Here is a 24,518-nt window from a genome sequence, read left to right as displayed (position 1 = left end):
AATTTACATATTTAATTAATTATAATTAAATTACTTCCCACCCTATTCCCCTACAAACCCACAATCCGCTACAGAATTAAATTACGCAAAAAATAAATAAACTAAATTCATTAATTAAAATTAATTATAACATAAATACACACTTTTCACACATATAATAACATAACAAACACTATAAAAAATTCGATATTATTAAAAATTCGATAATTTTAATAACCTATATTATATACTTCGATATTTTAACTTTCTATATTTTTAACATTCGATATTACATTACTTACCTTCAAAACAATATTTTTGTTGTCTATATTCTGTCCATTCGATATTTTGTCCAGACTATATTTTGTACTCGATATTATGTCCATTCAATATTTTGTAGTCGATATTATGTCTGTTTACCGAAGAAAATATATTATTGAATTTAGTAGAAGAAAGGAGACAGGATTTCCAGAAGAAAGCCAACGCACAGAAAATTCATATTCCACCATGGGCAGAGAAAGAAAGAATGTATACATCTGGCACGACTCAAGCTGCGATGGCCCTAGATTTCGAAAAGAAAGGAAAAATCTGTCTTCATAGGTTAAAAACTGACTATAATAATGTATTTATTGGTTCCAGTGAATGTGAACATAATTTCTTGGTTATTAGAGGATGGGGACTAAAAGGGGAACTGATCCAGTATTTCCTGGAATTTACTAAATATGTGGGAACAAGGCTTACTTTAAGCTACCCGCAAGATGGTATGGGAGTTGCTAATTTGGAATATTATTCCCTAAAGTCTATCATGTAAAGAAAATCACTGGAAGCAATGAAAACAATAATGAACTGATACGTAGTAAAAGAGCTAGTTTTGCAGAAATAGTTGGAGACATATTTAGTGCATTGATACCTTCAGTGGGAGTAATTCTGAATGCGAGAAAAATTTGCCAATTGTCCACCGTAGTTGATCGCTTATCAACTAATACTGCTGGAGGGTTTCTAATGATCAATACTGAAATGCTTGCGATCAGATCTATGGTTTTGCAGAATAGACTTGCCCTTGATATTTTATTGGTAAAGGTGAGTGGAGTTTGTAAAATGCTGAAAGCGCAACATTGCCTGATAAAAGTATAGAAATTGGGAAATACATTAGGAATATTAGAAATCCGGAAGAAGAATTAAAACCACTGAAAGTTGACAGTGTATGGAAGAAACTAACAAATAGTTTAACATCAATAGGGTCATGGTTTGCTAATTTTGGTAGAGGAGTTGTAGCTCAAGTAATACTACCTATACTTGGAATAACTATGATAAGTCTGATAGTAATGATCTGGTGCAAATGTGTTAAAAGGAGAAGAAAATATGAAGTAAATAAACAGGGAAAGAAAAGGAAATATGAAGAAATTAGGCTTGAAGAATTAAAAGGAGAATTATATGAGAAAATGAAGAACATGAAAGAAAAAGATGATGTAGAAAATGATAAGTTAGAAAAGAGAAAAATTAACTGCACATGCGTCAACTGCATGACGTCTTAACGCTTGGAGGGAAAGCTTTGCTTCTTTGCAATGACAGCAAAAATGGCCACTTAAGAACTCACATGCTGAGCATCTGATCTGCTGAAACTAAACTATGTTATATACTAAAAGCTAATGCATGAATCGCTTTTTTAAATAATTGGGATTAGAGTACAGATAAGTGGTATACAGTGAAATCATTTTATTTGAATCTAAAATCTTGTCTTTTTGACCTCTCTGGAAGTCCGTATTTGGGCCTTAAAAAGAGCTAAGGGCTGAAACCCACGTGAGACCATCCGCATGCGCGATCTAGACAACTCCGGAGTCATGAGCTCAAGTCTTAGAACCCGATCAAGGACAACCTTTCTGCGTGTCCTGGGAACCAGCTGAACATCCTGAAGACTCAATGGACAACTGTACAAATTATATACAATGTTGTTAACGCATTATGAACATGGGTGGGAAACAAATTAACGGGTGGGAACATAAGACAATGCTTTTAAGAAAAGTATTAAAACTTAGCATGGTGTAATGATAATCCCCTCTGCTGGTCCAATCAGAATTAGGAGTTCCATAAGGTTGAAACATTTAGGGGTGGAACATGCTACTAAAAAGGTATAATTGGTGTAGTTAGTTAGATTAGTTTGAGCAGTCGCTGCAAGAATGCAGACAGAAATAGATGCTGTCCAAATGCTGATCGAAAAACTTAAAGAAGCAGATTTAGACATTTTAACAAATAGAATTAGAAAGAAGATCGCGGAAGAAACGAGGAGGTAATAGAATTCGAAGGAAGATCGCGGAAGAATCGAGGAGAAAATTAGCATCAGAGAGCGGCGAATCCAGAATAGGCTACCTGTCCTGTCCTATTCCTGTCCAGAATTTATCACCTGAATTTCCAAAGGGGCCCATATCTCTTGGCCAGAGGGGTCTGATCTTGCACCATCTTAGGTAAATATAAATCTGTGTATTGTGTCAATGTGCCTTTTCTCTCTTCCGGAGGTACTGGTCGTTGAAAATTATAGTTTAATTTAGATAAATCGAATCTTACCTCTTAACACTGGAATTTGTCTTTGATTCTCATGAAAATTCAGATAAACCTTTAAACCTTATCCAAGTCTGTGGTTATTTAATGAGCAGAACAGGTAAACGCTTCATTGTCACAATTACCAAATATAATCAACTAAAATAGATCCATTTGTAAAGAAAGGGCTTAGTATTAAATAGGCTCAAAACTGAGAGACAAACGGACATATAGATTTAGCCCTAAAATTGATCCCCAGTGGGGTTTCATCGACCAGATCATGAGTGGGTGTGGTTCATGGGCCCGAATGAGTATTTAGTGAATATTGTCCGCAGATTGGTGTCCCGCTGGATTAGCCTGAAGGCTGCTCTCTACAGCTACCACTTAGAGAGCTTTCTAAGGTTGTCTAAGACCTCTTAAATCACCATAACAGTTGTCTGGACTGGTGTAAGGTGTCCACCTACATAAGTGTACGTCATATACCAGGCCAGCTTCTCACAGGGTGAATGTTTGATTTGTTCAGAATTCCATCCATCATCGGTTCTTTTTGCATTTGTGGCCCTAAGTGGGAAGGGTATGCCCAGATGTGGGTCCTGTGCTCGCTTGCCACTGGATTCAAGCTAGCCTGGCTGATGAGGAGTGATACCCCGAAACCTGTCCCAGGTTGCTTGCTTCTGATCCAGGGAGGACCTGGCCTGGCAGTTCCGGCTGGACTGTTCCCATGGACAGCAGGGTTAAGAATGATTTGCATATGGCTGGGTCCAAACTGGAATGGCGAGCAGAAAAACAATGGATTTAACACACATCTGTGACTTGTGGGAAAGTTTGATTTGTTCAACATTCCGTCCATCATCTATTCTTTTTACTTTTAGAAAAGTTGGCATTTTTCTGCCCTTAGCCCTTTTGTGTCTGTAGCCTGCCCTGGGTCACATTACTGGGTGTAACTGACAGACTTTGTGAATTCCTCTCAGACAATCACACAATAGAGAAATTAGTTTTACCTCAAAATGCCATCTGCGGCAGGATGAGGGGTGGAGCCGAGCACAGCCCTACTTGCAACTGAAAAACCTTTGCTCTGCCTTCACACAAATGGTCTAATGACTCCACATTGTCATTGTAGCCATCTTAGAGCAAGGGCAGGGTACTCAGCAAATTCCATGCACGTCAAAGGACCTTGAAACCTATTCTTAAGTTCACTTTTGGACCTGTGGAAGGACTCTAGGAGGACTGCCCTCTGCTGTGACTTGCCGAAAGGACTGCTGTGCTTTCTGGAGCCAGCCTTGAACCCTCACAGGCCATCCCTACTGTTCACCTTTGCATCATTCCCTGAACCCAGGGCTACTAGAGTGATGCCCATGGCTAGTTTGCTGGCATCCTGTTCAGAGCCGTAGGGACACAAAAGGCTCCCACCATCTTCAACCCGCACCTGGACCCAGCATGAGTGAGTCCTGAACCCTAAGAGGTGTCTCACCAGTTCTGGACAATTGGTTGGGGTACTAAAGGTGGCTAGATGGCCAAATCCTAAAACTGAGGACTTAAATTTTTGTTTCCCCAAAAAAAGCTCTTAGAACCATGACGATACTGGGACTAGCCTGCTCGCCTCTCTGCCCGAGGAGCTTTGGCGGATTGACTTTGTGGCTACTCCCAATACATTCTTGTCCACAGCAGCAAATCATTTTCAGCGGCCTTTCCCCAAAGGGGTATCCGACCTCTTGGAACTTTCTCCTCATCCCGCTGGAGATTTTCGACTTCTATTTTGGCCACTAAGTCCAAATGTAGAAATCTTCACCGCTGCTTCGACCCAAAGCTATTCAATGATGACACTCTCTCCCCGGACAACTGTATCTTTGCCACGCTGAACTTTTCTGACACTTTTTCTTAGAATTTCTTCTAAGCCTGAAGATAAGCAATGACCGCGCCCAATCCACTTCTTGTATGCAAGCTGCACTACATCGCTGTCAGCCATACTTTTCGTCTGTGAATCCTGTCTCGCACGACTAGATGTCTGCGGTTGGAGCTTTGATCTTTTAGGCACCAATTTTTACTAAAGACTTTAAAAATTCATAAGGTTCTAGTGATTGGATTTTTGTCGCTTGGATATCAAATAATGTATTAAAATCTACTCTATTTTTCCGAATTGGTTTGGGATTTTTCTTGTGTTGTGTTTGCACCTTATTAATGTTTGTGTGCTGCATACATACTTTACACGTTGCCTGTAAGTTAAGCCTGATCTCTTTTTGTGCCAAGCTACCCAGCGTTAAGCACAGGTTAATTTAGTGACTTATGTGGGTCAGCCTGCAAAGGATTGTGGCTGTTGCTAGACCAGGGCTTACACCCCAGTCAACCAACAACACAATTTCTCACACTCAGTTATAGTTCAAGGCACAACTCTTCTTGGTCATTGTCAATAGTCACTGTAGGGAAGCCCCCTTTAGCATCAGTGGATGAATGAGTTCAAATCTAGCAAGAGGAAAGGATAAGGTGCTGCTGTTATTGCTCTACAAGATGCAAGAAGGTGTTTTTATAATACAGAGATCATCAATTTTGAAGGCTGGGAGCAGGCAGAGTGCAATTGGTTTCATGACACCTGCCACATGGTCCTTCTAAGATGGACAAGAGGATCGGAGCATGGACACTGGTCAAAGAGATGTCAATACCAGAAGAGCAAGACCTGAGCACTAACTAAAGGACACAACGGCCAGAGAATACTCTGCAGCACTGGGTTGTTTGCGCTTTACAAACACACACTAAAGTAACAATATTTCAGTCTCCAATGGATCAGATGTAGATGGATGGTAGTAAGGCAGTTCACCAGTATGCCAATGACACCCGGCTCTATCTGAGAGTGTGCAATACGTCAGACATCATGAGACTTCAAACCTTCCTGAACTAAGTGACAAATTGGATGAACTCTTTCTCACTGAAAAAGCCAAGTTTTGCTTCCTGTTTAAAAGTAGCAGAGTAGTTTACCAAAATGAGTCCTCTACACTGAAACAGTTACCTTCACCATTGATGTAAATCTGATAATGTTCCCTGTACTTTGACAGTTGAGACTCTACCCTTGTTATCCCTTGTCTCGAGATGCTTGTTTTATATCTGTTGTTTGCTGACCCCTCCAGCAAGAAATAGGAAAATGATGAGAGCTAAGGTTCTGACAAGAGATTATAAGTGAGGTGTTGTCGAAGGTCAAAGCCCATGTTGTATGATATGACTTGTACTACACTTGATGTTTTGGTGATTTGGTGCTCATGGCTCTAGGACATTCATAATCTTGTGGCTTGCAGAAATCTGAACATTCATTGCATGCAGTTTCAGGGGGATATGGCTCTTTACAGACATGCTTTTACTCTTCTGACAAGTTACAAAATGAGTTACATGACTTGCATATCAAGGCATCTCCTAGTGAACATCTGAGTTACTTTAATAGGTGATATCCCTACTCTAAAGAGCACGGACATTTAATCACCATAATGCTAGGGATACCTGAAGTGACATTTCACATCCTTTAAACCCTAATGACATCAGAGGGACTACCTCGTGAGCCATGTTCATAACCTTATAGTCTATTATTACCTGCTGGGGAACTAAGAACAAGGTATGGAGTGGAAACTATTAAAAGTAAAGCAGGCTATGTTGTCAAGTGTGCTTCCTGTTTTTGCCACTTGCGTCATGATCCCCGACACCATGGATTGCAAGGGCAGTGTCAAGGGTACTGTTAGACTTGATACTCTCTATGTGGTCACCCCCAAACCTTTTGCTTCACCCCGTCTGTTTTTCTGAAATCGTTTTTTTTTTTTAGTCTGTGCACTTTACCACTGCTAACAAGTGCAAAAGTGCGGGTGCCCTCTCCTTAAAACATGGTCAAATTAGCTTACTCCCAATTGGCACACATTAATATAATTGTAAGACTCTAGTAAAATGGTACCACATATACCATGGGCCTGTAAATAAAACGCTACTAGTGGGTCATGCAGCATTCATTGTCCTACCCTCTTACTTAGCACTTTCAAACATCTGTCTGGCCTGCCATTGCAGCCTGTAATGTACTTTTAATCTGCTAATTTTACCTGCCAAAATTAACCTTTTGCCACGCCTAAACCTTCCTTTTTAAAACATGTCACACCTAAGGTAGGCACTAAATAGCCAATAGGGCAGGGTGCATTGTATTTCAAAAGCACAACATGTGTTTTTAAGTTTTACATGTCCTGGTAGTGAAAAACTCCTAAATGTGTTTCTCACTACTATAATGCCTATCCCTCCCATTAGATACCATTTGATTACATTATTGTATTTATGAACTGCTTACTTTTGATTCAGAACAAATAAGGGTGTTATGTTTGGACACAAATAATTGTAATTTAAAATCCTCTTTAATGATGAAGTCAGATTTTAAGTCACAGGTCTGAAAATGCCACTTTTAGAAACGTGCTAACTATTTGGTGCCTGCTGTCTGTGTCCTGGGTCAAATGACTGTAAATAGCTTGGCAGTTGGCCTTTGTGTATTCCTCTCAGTTCGCGAAACAAAGGAGGACTGGGTATTGGCAGGATGGGCAACTCTGTCAGGATGGTTTCATTTGATTTAGGATTTATAACGCGAATGAAACCCACAACCCAAGGGGTATGTCTGGGCTCGCAAAGTGCACAAAGGACATTAACAGGGAGTAAGTTAGAACTATGAGGTCTTCAAGAGCTTGCGAAATCTCAGGAGATCAGAGCATTCACACAAATGAATTGGGTGGAGTTCTGGACTTTTTGGTTCCGTCCAGAGGTGTCAGGGATAACACCCGAAGACCCCGGAGTTCAACCTGCCTCGGTGCACAACCAGAAACACGGGCTTCTCGATGGTGGCGTCAAAGACCAAAGGTTTATTACTGCAGGGACACAGAAGTCACAGAAACTACACATGGGCAGTATCTAGGAGCCTGTTCAATTTGTACAAAGAGGGTTGCTCCTTATATACTGAATATTGGGCTTCAGGCAAATTTCTTTACATGTTAGCACATTCCAAAACCTTTGTATCTTAAACAATAAATATTTGGCGTTGCACAGGAATCGTCAACAATATCTGATGTCAAAACATTACGAACGAGGGGTTCCCACTATTCCATCATAATCCCATGTCAACTTTCCATTCAAGACCCGGACCGCCTCATCGTAAATTTCGTTACCTCCCCCTAATAAAGGCCCAGAAGGAAAGGAGCAGAGCCAGGTGCAGAAGATAGAAAAGTAGGATAAGAGATGTTTGTGGGTCGTAAATGGGCACGGTTACCAGCTTCGGCCGCCTAATCATGATCAGACCAACGAACACGAGAATCAGTATAGCAGGACTGGCCTCAGGCTGGGGAGGCAGCTCTTGCCGAGTCATGCTGCCACAGCGTTGCTGGCCTAAGGTGCACGTGTCACTAGCAAGGTGAATTGCCGGCTAAAGCCTACGTGTCCTTAAATGAAAAGAGGTCATTGCGTGTCCATTGACTATGTGAGGGCAAGGAATACAAAATGGCTTCCTTGTTCTAAGATGGATGCCACGGGTAGAACAGAAATGTGTTTGTAACAGGAGTGCTCTGGCTCGTAGCATAGCGAAAACACCAGGATATACTAAATGGATCATTTGCGGTTCACTGATACCAAAATTATGCATTTGCGACAATGTTACAAACACGGGTTAAAATCGTCACGGAACCTCAGACCCTCCTTTTGCCCTTACATAGGCAATTACTCAGTCTATGTCTGAATCTAACTCTATGCTCATTAGGTCAGTGACATGTTGTTGCATCATCATTCTGTCTCGTGTCTTTTCTCCTAATGCAGGTGGTTTTCTGAAACAGGTTGCAGCACAGAGGCTACACAAAGCAGGACCACATTGGATAATAAGGCAGCATGAGAACAGAAATACTAGGATGACACCAATGACCATCAGAACCTTCCATCCCCACGCTGATACCAGAGTCCAAAACCACTCCATGAAGGACCAGTTTCCCTTGTCTACGTGTATAGAGTCGGAAATCTTGTGTAGCTTAGAGATCGCTTCATAGACGGTTGGAGCATTATTGGGAATAAAAACACAGCTCGATTGGATCATTCTGCATACCCCACCTCGATCTGCAAGTATTACGTCTAGAACCATACGGTTCTGCAACGTCATGAGACGATCCGCCTGAAGCTCAGCTGTTAAGTTACTAAGGGCACCAGCAGTTTCTGTAATAGTAGATTCAACTACCCGTGTTAGTTGACGTAGATTTCTACTATTGGCCATAGGCCCCCAAAACGGAAGGAAACCTTTGAAGAAGTCTCCAGCTTCCTGACCAGCGGTATCTTCCTTGCTGAAGACACCTCTTGCTACTCTGGTCTTGTGATAATCTGAAGAAGCAGTGTATGTCGGAGGTAACAATCGAGCAATATAACATGAACCTGAGAAGTCAGCAGGCAGCCATGTATACGCTCTGTCTTGACAGATGAAGTAAGTACCCCTAGCAGTAAGGAAGGCAGGGGAGGAGTTAGACAGAAATACGTAAGTCTCAACGCACTCACTCCTCCCTAGCTGAGCTCTCAGATTTCTCCCATTTCCTTGCAAACAGACCTGACCTCGGTGAGGCACGACCCAGACTGAAGTGGAGCTTTTACGCTTGCTTTCTCCCAAACTAAGGCGATACTCGGTAGAGTTCCAACTCAAATACACCCGTAATTCATCTCTAGGGTAAGATGGAGTATTATTGACGTCTTTAATCATGTCAATTATTCCCTGGACTAAAGCTTTGTTGGCTGAGTTGTATTTAGTGGACCGTGGTGGACGCGGAGGATAGGTCTCAAGGGCATAGGAAAAAATGGTCTGAAAGGCCTGAAATGATCCATTATAGCTAAAAGGCAAGACTAGATAGGGAATGCCTTTATCCATAGTGTGAGGTATCAAGCCACACACCCAGCAGTCTGTAGTATTAACTACCAGTTGGTGTTGATGCAAGAGCTGTACAAATGTATTGTTAATAAATTCAGAGCGTCGAGCTTGTTCGTGTTCAGGAAACGAGTGAAAAGAATGCATAGAAGAAACCGTAGAAGTAGTAGGATCAAGGGGAGGTACTGTAGTTACCGGCATAAAAATCAAATGCACACCAAAGATGATTCCACCCACCAACGTTATCAAAACAATTAAAAATGTAACTGCACATTGCATTAGAAAGCATTTGCTGTGAAGCATTCGGTACAGTCTATTTCTGCGAACATAAATTACATTCTTTCGTTGCAGCTCAGGAAGCTCCATCTTCTACAATCCGCTCGTGACCACTGATGATGTGTACGTAGATGAAAATGCCTCTATCAGCCCTGGGAGTTCCCAGAACTAACAGAAAGATCGACCTTATGTCTGACCCCCGCAGATTCAACTAGGCACACAGCCACGACCCTACGGCTACCCAGACGGCAAGGCAAAATTTAAAACAACAAAATAATAGTAAACTTCCTGGCTGGAGGCAATGTATAGAAAATTCAAATCTGAAAATAGGCAGTTTCCTGCTTTATTTGTCCATATTGCGAGGTCGCAAGTTGTATCTCAGTTTTGCAGGAGCTGTCTGATCTGGAAACAATATATTTTCAGCCGACGCTGCAATGTTCGCGTTTGCAGATGACAAATGTTCTTTTGGTGCAGATGGCAAATGTTCAGGGTTCAAAAGAGCAGTTTCAGGAGGAGAGTCAGAGTTTGATGTATCAGTGATCAGTTCTGCATCACTGAAAGGGATGAACCTGGGTATTTGTTCTGCTTCAGAGGCACTGATTCCTTTCTTTACCCAGTTGTTGTAAGGGAGTGGCAGAGGCACACGTTTGACATGTGTCGTGTGGATCCAATTCTTCCGTCCGGCCACTCGAATAGCAGTTCTCGTCGCCAATAGGACTTGGAAAGGGCCAACGAATCTGGGCTGAAGATTTTTCGTTCTTGCAAAATTTCTAATGACTACTTGATCCCCAGGTTTCAGCTGATGACCTGGACTCTCCGGTGGCTTTGGCAATGCATCGAAAACCTGTTGGTGAATAAGGCTCAATTTAGCAGTCAAGTCGAAAAGATAATCAATTAACATTGGGTATTCCAGCTGCTTAAATTCTTTCGGTCTAGGTACCCCCCAAACATTTGCAGGACGACCAAAAATTATTTCATATGGACTAAGCCCTACTCTAGAATGTACAGTTGCTCTTGTTGATAACAAAGCCAAAGGCAGTGCATCTGGCCAGGGCAAACCCGTGGATGCTTGTATCTTAGCAAGTTTCAGTTTAAGGGTGCCATTGTAACCCTCAACTAAACCCGCGGACTGGGGATGATTCGCACTGTGAAACTTTTGTCTAATCCCTAGGCCGGCACACACACTCTGCATAACTTTCCCTACGAACTCACTTCCGTTATCTGACCATACAATCCGTGGCATTCCGAATCTGGGGAAGGCACGTACTTCTCTCTGCGTGCTAGGAACATTCATCTGTGTAATTGCTTTTATTCTCTCTGGGGTCAACTTCCTTCCCTCCTTTGACAAGAGATGACCTAGGTAGGTCACTTCTTGGCAACAGTATTGCATTTTTGAAGGTGACACCTTGTGATTCAAATTTGACAAATGATGCAATAAAGAAATTGTAGCTGTTTTGCAAGTTTCCTTGTCATCGGCAGCCACTAGAAGATCATCGACATATTGTATTAAAGCAGAACCAGGAGGAAGTACAAATGAGTCTAACTGGCTTTTTAATGCTTGACTGTAAATGGATGGGCTTTCACAATAACCTTGTGGAGCGCGTTTAAACCTGAAGCTTCGTCCTCCTAGAGAGAAACCGAAGATATCTCTGCTTTCCTCGGCTATCGGAATGCTGAAAAAGGCATTTTTCAAGTCGATAACTGAAAACCATGCCGCTGTAGCAGGAATTAACGTTAACAATGCAGTAATGTCTGGAACCACAGGACTTTCTTCTGTTTGCACGCGGACAATTTGTCCCAGTTAACGCGTAATGCTGGCATTAGGGTTTTCATTAAATCGATTATTCTACCAGGCAAATTAGCAATTAAGGGTTCAGGTTTAGAACCACCTATTTGTTGACCATCCGCTGCAATTATAGCTGCCCAATCACCACCTAGGGCAACTGGATGATTCTCTTTACGAATTTTAGCCCAAATTGGTTGCGGTACTACATTACCAAATAGCAGATCTATGTCAGCTAGATTTAATACACAAGCGTCAACTGTCTGAGCCAACTCTTTGTAGTACCCTGCAGGATTTTTACGCGGATCTGGCAAGGCCTGTTTCACTGCTAATACTTCAGCTCGCTTCCATGGAATATGTATCCATACTCTCTGGAATTGGGCCGGAGCGGCTGCAATACCAAGGTTTACATTAGCTTGCACAGCTTCACGCCAAATTGGTGGAACCTCTCTCATTGGATATTGACGATTTTGTTTCGTACTACGTTTCTCTGACTCCCTCGGAGAACGAAGGGATGGGTCATTCCTATAACTTAAAACCAGTTCCATCGCTTCTTTTATATTTTGTCCAACTATCATACCTGCAGCAAACTCTTTCTGAACATTAATTAATTCTTCTAGATTTGATTCAGGGTCATCCTCTTCCAATTCCTCATGTAGAAGGAAACACATTTCATCAAACACATATCGTTGTGTCGGTTCGTTCCATTGCATAAATGTATCTAATACATCTTGTACATTATATCTTCCAACTTTCGAAATCCATCTAAGAGCAGTGGAATCTAATATCCTTCTTTCTTCAGTACTGGGAAGCTGACTACGTCTCTGCACAGAGTCAGAGGTAGGAGTCTTAATCAGAGTTTTATAGAAGGGAGATAGAATGTTAGAGACAGAATCAGTGATTCTTCGACGAACAGAAAGTGGAGTCATAATATTAGCAGAAGCAGTAAATAGAGTAGCAGTTGGAACAGATAGATCAGGAACAGTAGGAGTAGCGGGCAAAACAGCTTGTGAACTAGCAGGTGTGAGCGATACAGGTATAGGTAAAAAAGCCGGCAACCCTGAAAGAGGGGGTGCCGAAGGAACATTAATAGTGACCACAGGAGGTACAGGAACTTGATTCAGAGGAGCGGGAACACCAGGTTGTCCAGTAACCGGTAATCGAACATTCGGTATAGGTGGAGCCGTAGCACCCTGTGCATACGGTGGGGGTGATCGTAACAAGTAAGACAACAGGGGATCCTTTTCAGGGTCCTCTACTATCTTAGCTGTACTTGATGGCAAAGCAGGATAGCACTTGTCTATTGCTAAATTATGCTCTCTATTGGCCACCTCCATCGCTTTCTCAGACTCGTTGAGTTGTAGCTGCTTAGCAGACTGTTCTAAAGTCAACTCTTGCTCTTTCTGTTCTTTCTTCAACTTTTTAATTTCTCTCTGTTTAGATTCTTTTCGCCAATAACGGAAAGAATCAAACATTGCCGGCCGGGCTTTCTTCTTGAATAATTTCGTTTCTAAATTATCAAGAACTTGAGGTTCGAAACTACCATGCAGTGGCCAACTAAGGACACCATCTTTCTCTGTGTAGTGGATCCATACCTCGTTATAAGAGATAGGGCCCACACCAAATTTGCAATATAGATCATAAAGGGGAGTTCCAATCGGAGGAACCGAACACGAGTCCTCCAACTGGGAATCCCTGTTGCAACTAAAACAAGACAACATACAATTTTTCCGACTTACCATTTTATAACCCGGAACACAAAACAGACGAAACACAAATTAAAAGAAAGGTGCGCACTTGAACCAAGAACTTAGGCCTACCAGAACAGACATACGTATCGATACCCGAACTGAACTGAATGATTATCGTAACCAGAATAACCAGCGATAATCTTATGAAACCGAACCAAACCAAAAACTAAAAGGATTATCCAAACAGGAGCAACCCTTACGAAGTAACCAACTATCAACCACTTAATACTTAACTGAGGCACTGAAGACGTCACCAAGGAGAAACCCGTCACGTCTCGCCGTACTAAGGACTGCACCTCGGGTCCAAGACAGGGCGACGGTCAAGGCAACGAACCACTGCAGCGTCTGAACGGGAACCCTCGTGGAAGAGAACGTCGGGCCACTTTTGCGATATGCCGGGATCGATGAAGTGGGGCGCCTCCCTCTGAAATCTTCACACGAAGCTTCTCGAACTCTTCAGGCTTTTGGACCGGTACCGAATGACGTCGCCCCACGTTGGGCGCCAATTGGAGTTCTGGACTTTTTGGTTCCGTCCAGAGGTGTCAGGGATAACACCCGAAGACCCCGGAGTTCAACCTGCCTCGGTGCACAAACAAACAGAAACACGGGCTTCTCGATGGTGGCGTCAAAGACCAAAGGTTTATTACTGCAGGGACACAGAAGTCACAGAAACTACACATGGGCAGTATCTAGGAGCCTGTTCAATTTGTACAAAGAGGGTTGCTCCTTATATACTGAATATTGGGCTTCAGGCAAATTTCTTTACATGTTAGCACATTCCAAAACCTTTGTATCTTAAACAATAAATATTTGGCGTTGCACAGGAATCGTCAACAATATCTGATGTCAAAACATTACGAACGAGGGGTTCCCACTATTCCATCATAATCCCATGTCAACTTTCCATTCAAGACCCGGACCGCCTCATCGTAAATTTCGTTACCTCCCCCTAATAAAGGCCCAGAAGGAAAGGAGCAGAGCCAGGTGCAGAAGATAGAAAAGTAGGATAAGAGATGTTTGTGGGTCGTAAATGGGCACGGTTACCAGCTTCGGCCGCCTAATCATGATCAGACCAACGAACACGAGAACCAGTATAGCAGGACTGGCCTCAGGCTGGGGAGGCAGCTCTTGCCGAGTCATGCTGCCACAGCGTTGCTGGCCTAAGGTGCACGTGTCACTAGCAAGGTGAATTGCCGGCTAAAGCCTACGTGTCCTTAAATGAAAAGAGGTCATTGCGTGTCCATTGACTATGTGAGGGCAAGGAATACAAAATGGCTTCCTTGTTCTAAGATGGATGCCACGGGTAGAACAGAAATGTGTTTGTAACAGGAGTGCTCTGGCTCGTAGCATAGCGAAAACACCAGGATATACTAAATGGATCATTTGCGGTTCACTGATACCAAAATTATGCATTTGCGACAATGTTACAAACACGGGTTAAAATCGTCACGGAACCTCATGGGAGTTGGTTCCAGAGGGTGGGGGCTAAATGGAAAAAGACTTACCGACCCAACCGGGCTTGTTACAGTGTGGAACCACAAGTAAAGATTTGGTCCCTGACCGTAGTGTCCTGGGAGACTGATATTTTTTTAATTTCTCTGCTAAGTAACTGGGGCTCTTGCCGTTTAGGGCTTTATGCACAATGCAACAGATCTTGTGGCAAATTTGTTTCCGTACAGGCAACCAATGCAGTTTCTGTAGTAGATGAAGAGAGAGGTTGAGAGCAGGGGCATTAGAGACCAGTCTTGGACAGGTGTTTTGGACCACTTGCAATTTATTCAGTGAAGCTTCACTGGCGGAGTTCAGCAATGCATTGCAGTAGTCTAGTCGACTCAATACTAGTGCCTGAATCAGGGTTTTGCGAGTGTACAGAGGTAGGAAGGGAAATACTTTTTGCAAAAGAATAATGTATGGAAGCAGGCGCCGATGGTGGTAGAAAGCTGCTCCTTCATTGTCAGTTTCTGGTCCAATCGAACCCCTAGATTTTTTGCCACAGTCTTGGGTTCCGGTGCTGGTCCCAATTCTATAGGCCACCAGCTTGGAGACTATCTCGAAGGAGCGTCACCAAACAGCATGATTTCTGTTTTGCCCGCGTTAAACTGGAGGAAATTTTGTCTCTTCCAGCTGACAATAGTTTTCATGCCTTCTGAAAGGGCGGATTGGATCTTGTTTGTCAAAGGAAAGCAGCAGCTGAGTAAAATCAACATAGGAAATGGGTGTAAAACCTAGCTTCCTGAGTAAACCTGCCAAAGGATCGACAAAGATGTTAAATAAAGTGGGACTGAGGCACTATCCCTGAGGTACTCCTTTGGTTAGTTCCATAGTCTCAGACCAGAAGGGACCCAGATTAACAGTCTGGGTTCTTTGCGAAAGGAAACTCGTCATCCATTGTAGGGCTGTCCTTGGTATCCCAATCTCACTGAGTCTCCAGAACAAAATTTGATGTGAGACAGTGTCGAAGGCCACCGACAAGTCAAGCAGCACTAGTATAACTGCCTGTCCAACGTCTAGAGCTTGTCTGATGTTATCTGTAACGGTAATCAAGGCTGACTCAGTGCTATGTCTGGGTTTGAAACCAGACTGAGATGGATCAGAGCAGCCAGATTCCTCAACAAAGTCTGAAATATGTGTGTTAATATGTTTTTCTAACAACTTGCTCAGGAGAGGTAACAATGATATACGGCGATAATTAGTTAAATCATCCATAGGGGCTTTAACATTATTCCGTATAGGGATGATTTGTGCTGCCTTTCACTCACTGGGAACATAACCTGTATTTAGTGAAAGGTTAAGAATGGAGCTAATGGGGATGTCCAGCTGTTTGGAGAGTAATGTGGTAGTTCTGGCTGGGATTATATCAAGGGGTGAGCCTGCTTTCACAGTAGTGAGTAGCCATGCTAGCAGGTTCTATCCTTGTCTACCACTAATGGGCAACATTGATACAGTGGATGCAGTACATGGAGTTAATAGCTTTTTTATACACTTGAGGTACAGTCCACAGTGAGAACAGAACTTACATTACCAGGACATTCTTGCCAATAATATGTATTTACACTCTCTGTGTGGTATTAGTATGGTTGACATCATCTACGCAGACTTGATATATCAGGCACATATTAATAACAGTTCTGCATTGTCATATGCCGAACAACCGAAAAATATCTGTGTATTAGAATCAGTCTCTGTAGTTATGGAGTCTCAGCATTTTTGGGTTCATATAAAGCATAGGTGCACCATGTACATATATATGCATATATGTTATATACAGAAGATAAATCTGGCTACAAACTAATCATGTGAGCGCTGGGATTGCTGGCTCTGAAGTGCGCATGTCGAATAGGCCGGCTGTTGACAGTTGGTCAATCTGACATGCACACTGAGCACATGCAGATGTCATTCTGCAATCCGCAGGAATCTGTCTTGCCCTTACCATCACATTCGCTCCAGCGCGGCTGGCAGGATGCAAAATAATAAAAGGGTGAAGACCATTTTATTACTCTGTGTTTATCTGCTACACAGCAGGCTGGGCAATGCTCATCTGCCTTAATGGAGGAGCCACTGCTGGGCAAAGCCCTCCACCCGCCTTTTCGCTTTTTTATTGCTTGTTTTGGCATGGTTGTTTTATAAACCTTTGTTGAGAAAGCTGCTGGGCTCTCTAAAAATAAATTAGTTATAACCAAAGTATTTTTTTATTCCAAAAGGCACACATTGTCATAGTAGTCTTTGAAACTAAGGGGGCCAACTTTCTGTGTGCATGCGCATCTTGTGAAAGGGCAGAATGCCACCACCTCAGTGAAGTAGGCTGAACCACAGTCCCAAGCTAGGCGAAAGAAAATTGTGAATGACAGAATAAAAGATGATTGGGTGTAGAGGACTAGCTGAAAGCCCCTTTACGTAAATATTCTTTTAATTTTGGTAAAATCAAAAGGTCTTTTCTTCACAAAACCTAAATAAATTAGTATGGTTAAGCTAGATAGTAGCAACACCTATTTTTGGAATGGTGTACTATGTATTTACTATATTATTATTATTAGATCAATATCAGGAGATGAATAGGTAAGAGAGAGAATGGACGAGAGACATATTTAATGGTAAAGAAAAGGCTAAAGAGAAGGATGGGTAATGTACAATTTAAAAAAACAAAAAGCGAGAGATGACAAAATGAAAGGCAGCATGCAAGGAGAAGGCGGTGCCCATAGAAAAGGCAGGAGCCGAGGAGGCAGGCGGAAGCGCACTATACTGAGTGAAAGCACAAACAGCGGTGAAAGGAAACACGCGCCATGTAAGGCAGGGGCTCTGATTGGCTGTTTCAGGAACAGGTTGGCTGTTACTACCCGTGCGCACGGGGCTGATTGGCTACCGACACAGGCTGCAGTTTTTGCAAGATGCCCTGTTTTCTTGCGTTCTTTTCTCTATGACAGGCAGCCCTTCTTTTTTGCATCCTATTTACTTTGCTCGTCTCGCTTTTATTCACTTCTCGTTTCCACCTCTACTTCCCATCCAGATATCCCCTCGCCGCAGTTCTCATCTTTCCATTCCGACTGACTCCCCTTTTTTCCCTCATTTTCATTTTTTCTCTGTTGCTTCACCGCCCATCTTCTTCCACGTTTCCGAGTTGTTTCCCTTCTCGCACTACCTCTTGTCATCCTCGCCCCACTTCATCTTCCTCTCTCAGTATAATTAATCTTTCACTTCCTCTTCTTTTATACCGACCCTTCACTTCTTTTGCTACCCATCAGTTTCCAGCTCACACCCTCGACACCTGTTTCCTCCTCCCCTCAACATCTGTTTCATTCCCACCTCTTTCCCTCAGCCTAGTTCCTCCTCACTACGACTCCGTCTTTCTTCCTCGCTCTCCTTCTCGCTCCCTAACATGTGTTTCTCTCTCTTCATTTCGTTCCTCTCCACTCTACATACATCCCTGCCCTCCTCATGAGCCATATATGTCCTCCTTACTTCCAGGCAGTTCTAACCAGCAGTCAGTCCTAAGTGCATAAAATAGTGAACTGTGATGCTGTGAGGCTGGGTCAAAGGCGTGGCTAAAAAAAACAAATATATTTTATAACTTTGTTCGGTCTTTCACCTTCAGGAATGTATATACGAAATAACACACTGTAAATAAGTAAAATAAATGCAAGTTAAAGTAAGGGTGGGAAAGGCACTATTGCACTTTATGAACCCTCTATTAGTTCATGCACTGCAAATGTCTGTGTTCTAGCGGGTGGCCCGGGTGGGCCAGGCCCAACCAAACATGAGCCTGGCCCAGCCAAACAGGAGCCTTGGCCCTCGCAGTGAGGGCTTCAAGGCAGGCGCGCAACGCCATTCGGCTCAAAGTGCTTCAAACCAACCTCCCCCCACCTCCTCCTCGTGTGTATCAGCCTGGGCTGAGACAGCTTCCCCAGCGCCCACACACAGACAGTTTTTGAGATTATCGCAGCCGCACCCGGATAATTCTATTTCAGGACAGGAGGCTCCGATTATGCTAGTCTCATTTCTTTATTAGAAATGTCCAGCAGCCATGTAAAAAACTACATTACCCAGAAACACTTGGGTCATAACCATAGAGTCCGTACTATAAATAGCCATGTAGACAATCCCACTTCCTCTTTCTTTGCTGCTCCGCAGCCAGTTAAGTGCTACTTCTCTTAACTTATTGTTGTTACTGTTATTGCTATCTGCTTTATTGGCGCTTTGTTTGCTTTGTATTTCGCGCTCTGCTCGCGTTATTGCCGCGTTGGTTTCCGCTTTCTTCTCTGGCGGCGTGTCGCGGTTGGGAGCGAGTGTCTCCTCCCGAGGACCGGGTGCTTTGTGCCTGTGCCTCTCTGGCTTGTGGAGTGGAGTTTCAGGGGTTTTGTTGGCTTCGCGCGGCTTGCGCGCGCTGTCCGGTTTCCTGCCAGGCTGCCGGTGTTCGCGCATGCGCGATAGTTACTTCCCGGCGCTCCGTGTGTTTTTCTCTGTCACAGGAGCTCTTTTGAAGAATGTCCTAGCGGCGTTTACGCCCACCGCCTCAGGATTCAACCCCTTTGACGCCGGAGGCTGCAAACAGGTCCCCGGCTGTAATAATTGGCATAGGCTTTGCCTAGAGTGACGTTTTTGTGTGGCAGCGAGCCCTCCCTCCACTCTTTATTGCATTTTGTCAGTATACTTATACTGTTTTGGCTTGCTGTGAGGGTTTTTTCACTCCCCTGTGACTTTTGCTTTGGGCAATTCTAATCCTTCCTCCTAGTGTGGGCATATTTCACGTTTACCGTGCATTATGAGTGATTACTATTATGATGAGGAGGGTGAGTTTGATGAAGAGGCTCCTGAATCCCTGGAACAGGATCTGGTGGAAGCTCTTGACAGAGGAGTGCAACACTCCATGAATAAGGCGCTAGTCCGAGCAATTACGCCCTTGAAGCGGCATTTAACCAAATATGCCCTACAACAGGGTTGGGTGCCTGCGGCTAAAAAGTCCTCTTCTTCTCCAAGTAATCCCCATGCTTCTGATTTCAAAAAGTTGGCGCAGTCTCTGTCTTCCGCCAAGCCTTCTACTACTATTGAGGATGACGAAAGTGAGGATCAACTATCTTCTTCGTCTTCGGACCCCGTTCCTCCTCCGCCAAAGAAGAAAAAGTGTAAGGAGCATTTTGTAGATGCGCCATCTCATCCCCCAGTTCTCACTTTCGAACCTGCGGACATTGTCCATCCACAGTCCACTGCATGGTTACCGTCTCCTGCGGTAACGGATTATGTTCAACAGCACATCCGGCGGCCCTTTGAAAAGGAGGTGCGTGCCCGTCTCCGCCCCGAATATCCAAGGCCCGATCTGGCGGATCACCTGGCGGACACGCCTGAGGTGGATCCCACCATGATCACTTATTTGCGAAAATTTGCAAAGGATCCTAAAAAGGGTCTCGATAGGTCCTGGCGTTCGTGCCAAGACAAAGTTCTTGATCTCCTAGGGCCCCTCACCAAGATTTTGGATCTCGGATTCCTTGCCAAAAGTACTTCCAGGATGGTTGATCCGGATGAACTGATAGAGTGGGCTCAGCGTGCCATTTGTCAGTTGGGCAATGCCAATTGCTCGCTCTCCAGCGAGAGGCGCCGCTCTATTTTTCTCAAGCTAGACCCTAAACTGTCTGAGCTTTCATCATCCGAGTCAGGCCCTGCAGCCCAGGGTTTACTTTTTGGTCAGCCCTTCTTAAAAGAATTGACCAATTTTGTCAACACCTTTAGTGGTCTGGATAAGGCCCAGGCCTCTCTTCGCCGGACATTCCGTCCGGTTTTCACCAAGGCCGGACGAAATAGGGGACGTTCGTCCGGCCGCGGTCAACAGCAGCCCTCCCACAGAGGGTATCTGTCCCATAGAGGAGGCCAGCAAGATTCGGGCTACACCCAACGTTCAAATTTCTACCCTTCCAGAAAAGGACGTGGCCACTATAAGAAAGGACGTTCCGGTGGTGCCTCAGGCGGATATCAAGATTCCGCCACTTCAGGTGAGACTTCTTCCTGCATGCAGTGTTGTTCTGGGGGGCAGGATCCGCCATTTTCTAGACAATTGGCGCTCGCTCTCCAGCGATGCCTGGGTGCTGGAGACGGTTCAGGGGTTCAAGATCGAGTTCTATCATCCTTTGCGTCAGTCCCATCCTCCCTTTCCCCTTCACATCTCAAAGCAAAGTCAAGCGTTCATCACAGAGGAACTCATGTCTCTAGAGTTGAAGGGGGCAATTGTACAGACCGTGCGTCACCCACGGGGTTTTGCCAGTTCAGTCTTTCTGGTGGAGAAGAAGGGAGGGGGATCGAGGTTAGTTCTCAATCTGAAGGAGTTCAATGCGGGAGTGGTTTACCGTCACTTCAAGATGGAGGGCATCCATCTGTTGAGGGATCTCCTGCGGGAACGGGATTGGATGGTTCGTCTGGACCTCAAGGATGCTTACCTCTCTGTTCCAATCTTTCGTCCCCATCGCCGCTTTCTGCAGTTTCAGTGGCTGGGGTATCAATATCAGGTTCTTCCCTTCGGCCTATCGTCAGCACCTTGGTGCTTCACGAAACTGTTACGTCCGGTTGTGGAGTCGCTCCGCAGTCACGGGGTCCGCTTGATCATCTATTTGGACGACATCCTCCTTCTGGCGGATTGTCCTGTCAAGCTAATGTCCCATCTGGAGTGGACTATCAACCTTCTTCAGTCCCTCGGTTTTCTGGTGAATGTTCCCAAGTCTGTTCTACATCCTACTCAAGTGATAGATTTCTTGGGGTTCAGGGTCAACTCCCTCACTTGTCAGCTTCTGTTGCCCCATCAGAAGATTCGCTACATCAAACGGGAATTGAATTCCGTTATCTCGAGTCAGACTGTGTCATTGAGATCGTTAGCACGAGTTGTCGGTCTCTTAGCGTCTTCTCTGCAAGCGATCTTCCCAGCTCCGCTGCATTACCGTGCTTTGCAACGTCTGAAGATTCAGCATCTTCAACGGGGCCTGCGATATTCCGATCAGATTCCTCTTTCGGTGGAGGCGAAGTCGGAAATGCAATGGTGGCTGGATCATATGGAAGCCTGGAACGGTCGGGCTCTTTTCGGATCCTCTCCGGAAATTGTGATCGAGTCGGATGCCAGTCGTTGGGGCTGGGGGGCCCGCTGCGGCCCGATCTCGACGGGGGGTCGATGGTCTCCCCAGGAACTTTCACTCCACATAAACTGTTTGGAGTTGCTGGCGGGGTCGTTCGCGATCAAGTGCCTGTCGCCTCTTCAGTCCCACTGCTGTATACTTCTCCGGATGGACAATGTTTCAGCAGTCCGGTACATCAACAAACTGGGAGGGACTCGGTCGAGGTTGTAGGCGGAGATTGCCAAAGAGTTTTGGCATTATTGTCTTCAGCACAAGATCACAGTTATTGCGGAGTATCTTCCTGGTTGTCGCAACCTTGTAGCGGATTGGAACTCCAGGTATCTGAAGGACTTCAGCGACTGGAGGCTCCACCCTCGTGTATTCCGTCAACTCCTTCGGGCTTGGGGCCCTTGTCTGATCGATCTCTTTGCGTCCTGTCTCAACACCCAACTTCCCCAGTTCTTCAGTTGGAGACCGGATCCGGAAGCTCTTGCCACGGATGCCTTCCTTCAACCATGGCCGACGTCCCTTTGTTATGCGTTTCCCCCATTCATGATGATCCCCAGGGTTCTGGCTTATGTGTCCCGCTTTCGAGCGGAGTTGATTCTGATTGCTCCTCTGTGGAGAGCTCAGCCGTGGTTCCCTGTTCTCCTGGAAATGGCATGTGCGATACCATTCCTTCTTCCTCAGAAGTGGAATCTCCTGTTAGATCCGCTTCGAAATCCGCATCCCCTGGTTCAGTCCGGCTCTCTCCTTCTCCTGGCGTGGCGGATTTCGGGGAGCGTTGGGCGGTCTCGGGCCTTTCTACGGACGCTACCAGATTCCTCAGCAATGCCTGGGACCCAGGTACTCACAAACGTTACAGAGGTTCATGGAAACGTTGGAGTGATTGGTGTGCTCAACGGCAAGTTGATCCGACATCAGCTGATGTCTCTCTGATGGTCAATTTTTTGGCTTCTCTGTCTTCTTCTGGGTTGGTGTACCGCACTGTGAACAACTTTCGTTCCGCTATTTCTGCGGGTCATCTTCCTGTAGATGGTAAACCTGTTGGAGAACATCCCCTTGTGGCTAAAGTTCTCAAAGGTATTCGTCTTGCTACTCCTCCACGTCCCAAATATGTTTCTTTATGGGACGTTTCGATTGTCTTACGTTTCTTGGAAGCCTGGCCGATCAATTCTTTATTATCTCGTAAACAACTGTCGGCCAAACTTACTATGTTACTGTGTTTGCTTTCTTGCAAACGGTGTCAGATGTCCGAGCTTTAGACTTGGCTGGACGTAGTTTCACTCCTGAAGGCGTTACGTTTCGTCTCTCCAGACGCACCAAGACAAATACTGAGGTCATTTCTTACCCGTCTTTTCCTGCTCGCCCTAACCTTTGTATTGTCCAATGCCTGAAAGATTATGAGGTGAGTACTTCTCTTCTTCGCTCTGATATGCAAGGTCAATTATTGATTGCGTTGCAGAAGCCCTTTTGCCCCGTTACCCCGGCTACGTTGGCTCATTGGGTACGGTGGCTCATGGGGGAAGCTGGCATTGATGTGTCTGTGTTTGGGGCTCATTCTGCACGAGGGGCCATGGCATCTAAAACCTTCTCTTTGGGAGTCACCTTGTTTGACATTATGAAGGCGGCTGACTGGTCATCAGATTCTGTTTTCAAAACCTTTTACTTTAAACCTATTGCTACTGTTGCTTCTGTTGTGGTGGAGGAGCTTTGAACAAGCATAATCGGAGCCTCCTGTCCTGAAATAGATTTCAAAATTTGCAAACATTCGTGACAAGAATTTTCAATTCTATTAAGGACAAGGAGGCGAGGATTATCCCACCCATTGTTTGTACACTATTCTTGCTGATGAATGTTCAAGACTTGTTTCATATTCAACTGTTGCAATTGACTTGTTTTTCTACCCACCCTTCTTTGACATGTTCCTGTGTGTACTGGACGTGTATTACGGCTTTGTATCTTTTTTCAGGATCTGATCCCAAGTGACGCCCCTGCGGTGCGACGTGGATGTTCCTGCCTTCTTATTTGAAGTTTGTTTCCTGTTTTACCTTCGGCTGTTGCAGTGCTGGCCTTTCCTCCGTTGCCCTGGACTGGGGTTTGCTGTTATACATTGACTTTCATGTACTGTTTTCTGATCTCCTGGAATAACTTCTCACCAAAGAAAGAGGAAGAGGGATTGTCTACATGGCTATTTATAGTACGGACTCTATGGTTATGACCCAAGTGTTTCTGGGTAATGTAGTTTTTTACATGGCTGCTGGGCATTTCTAATAAAGAAATGAGACTAGCATAATCCTCGCCTCCTTGTCCTTAATAGAATTGAAAATTCTTGTCACGAATGTTTGCAAATTTTGAATTCACAGGTCTTTAAAAGACCATTTACATGTTCACAAGGCTTTGTTTATTTTTTCACCCCTTCATCTGCACATGGTAAAGGCGACAAATCCTTTCTTTGACAACACAACAGTAACCTTTGCCTACCGATATTTCTTTTTCTATGCAGAGCGGGATAAAAGAAGTTTGTTTATTCCTATTAATCTTTCCTGACCCCTGCAACTGCTTATCACATCAGGCTGTGGCACAAAGTTTGACTAAAGGAGTAGGTAAGAGAATGTGTTACTATTTGTTTTTCTTTTTAAAATCTGCTCAGGCCCAGCAGGACACATACTTCCCGTGAGCTTCATTTAAACAGTTTTTATCATCATGGCTGATGCAGA

Source organism: Lissotriton helveticus, chromosome 1_1, assembly GCF_964261635.1.
Source record: "Lissotriton helveticus chromosome 1_1, aLisHel1.1, whole genome shotgun sequence".
Lineage (NCBI taxonomy): Eukaryota > Metazoa > Chordata > Amphibia > Caudata > Salamandridae > Lissotriton > Lissotriton helveticus.
This window is presented reverse-complemented; position numbering follows the sequence as displayed.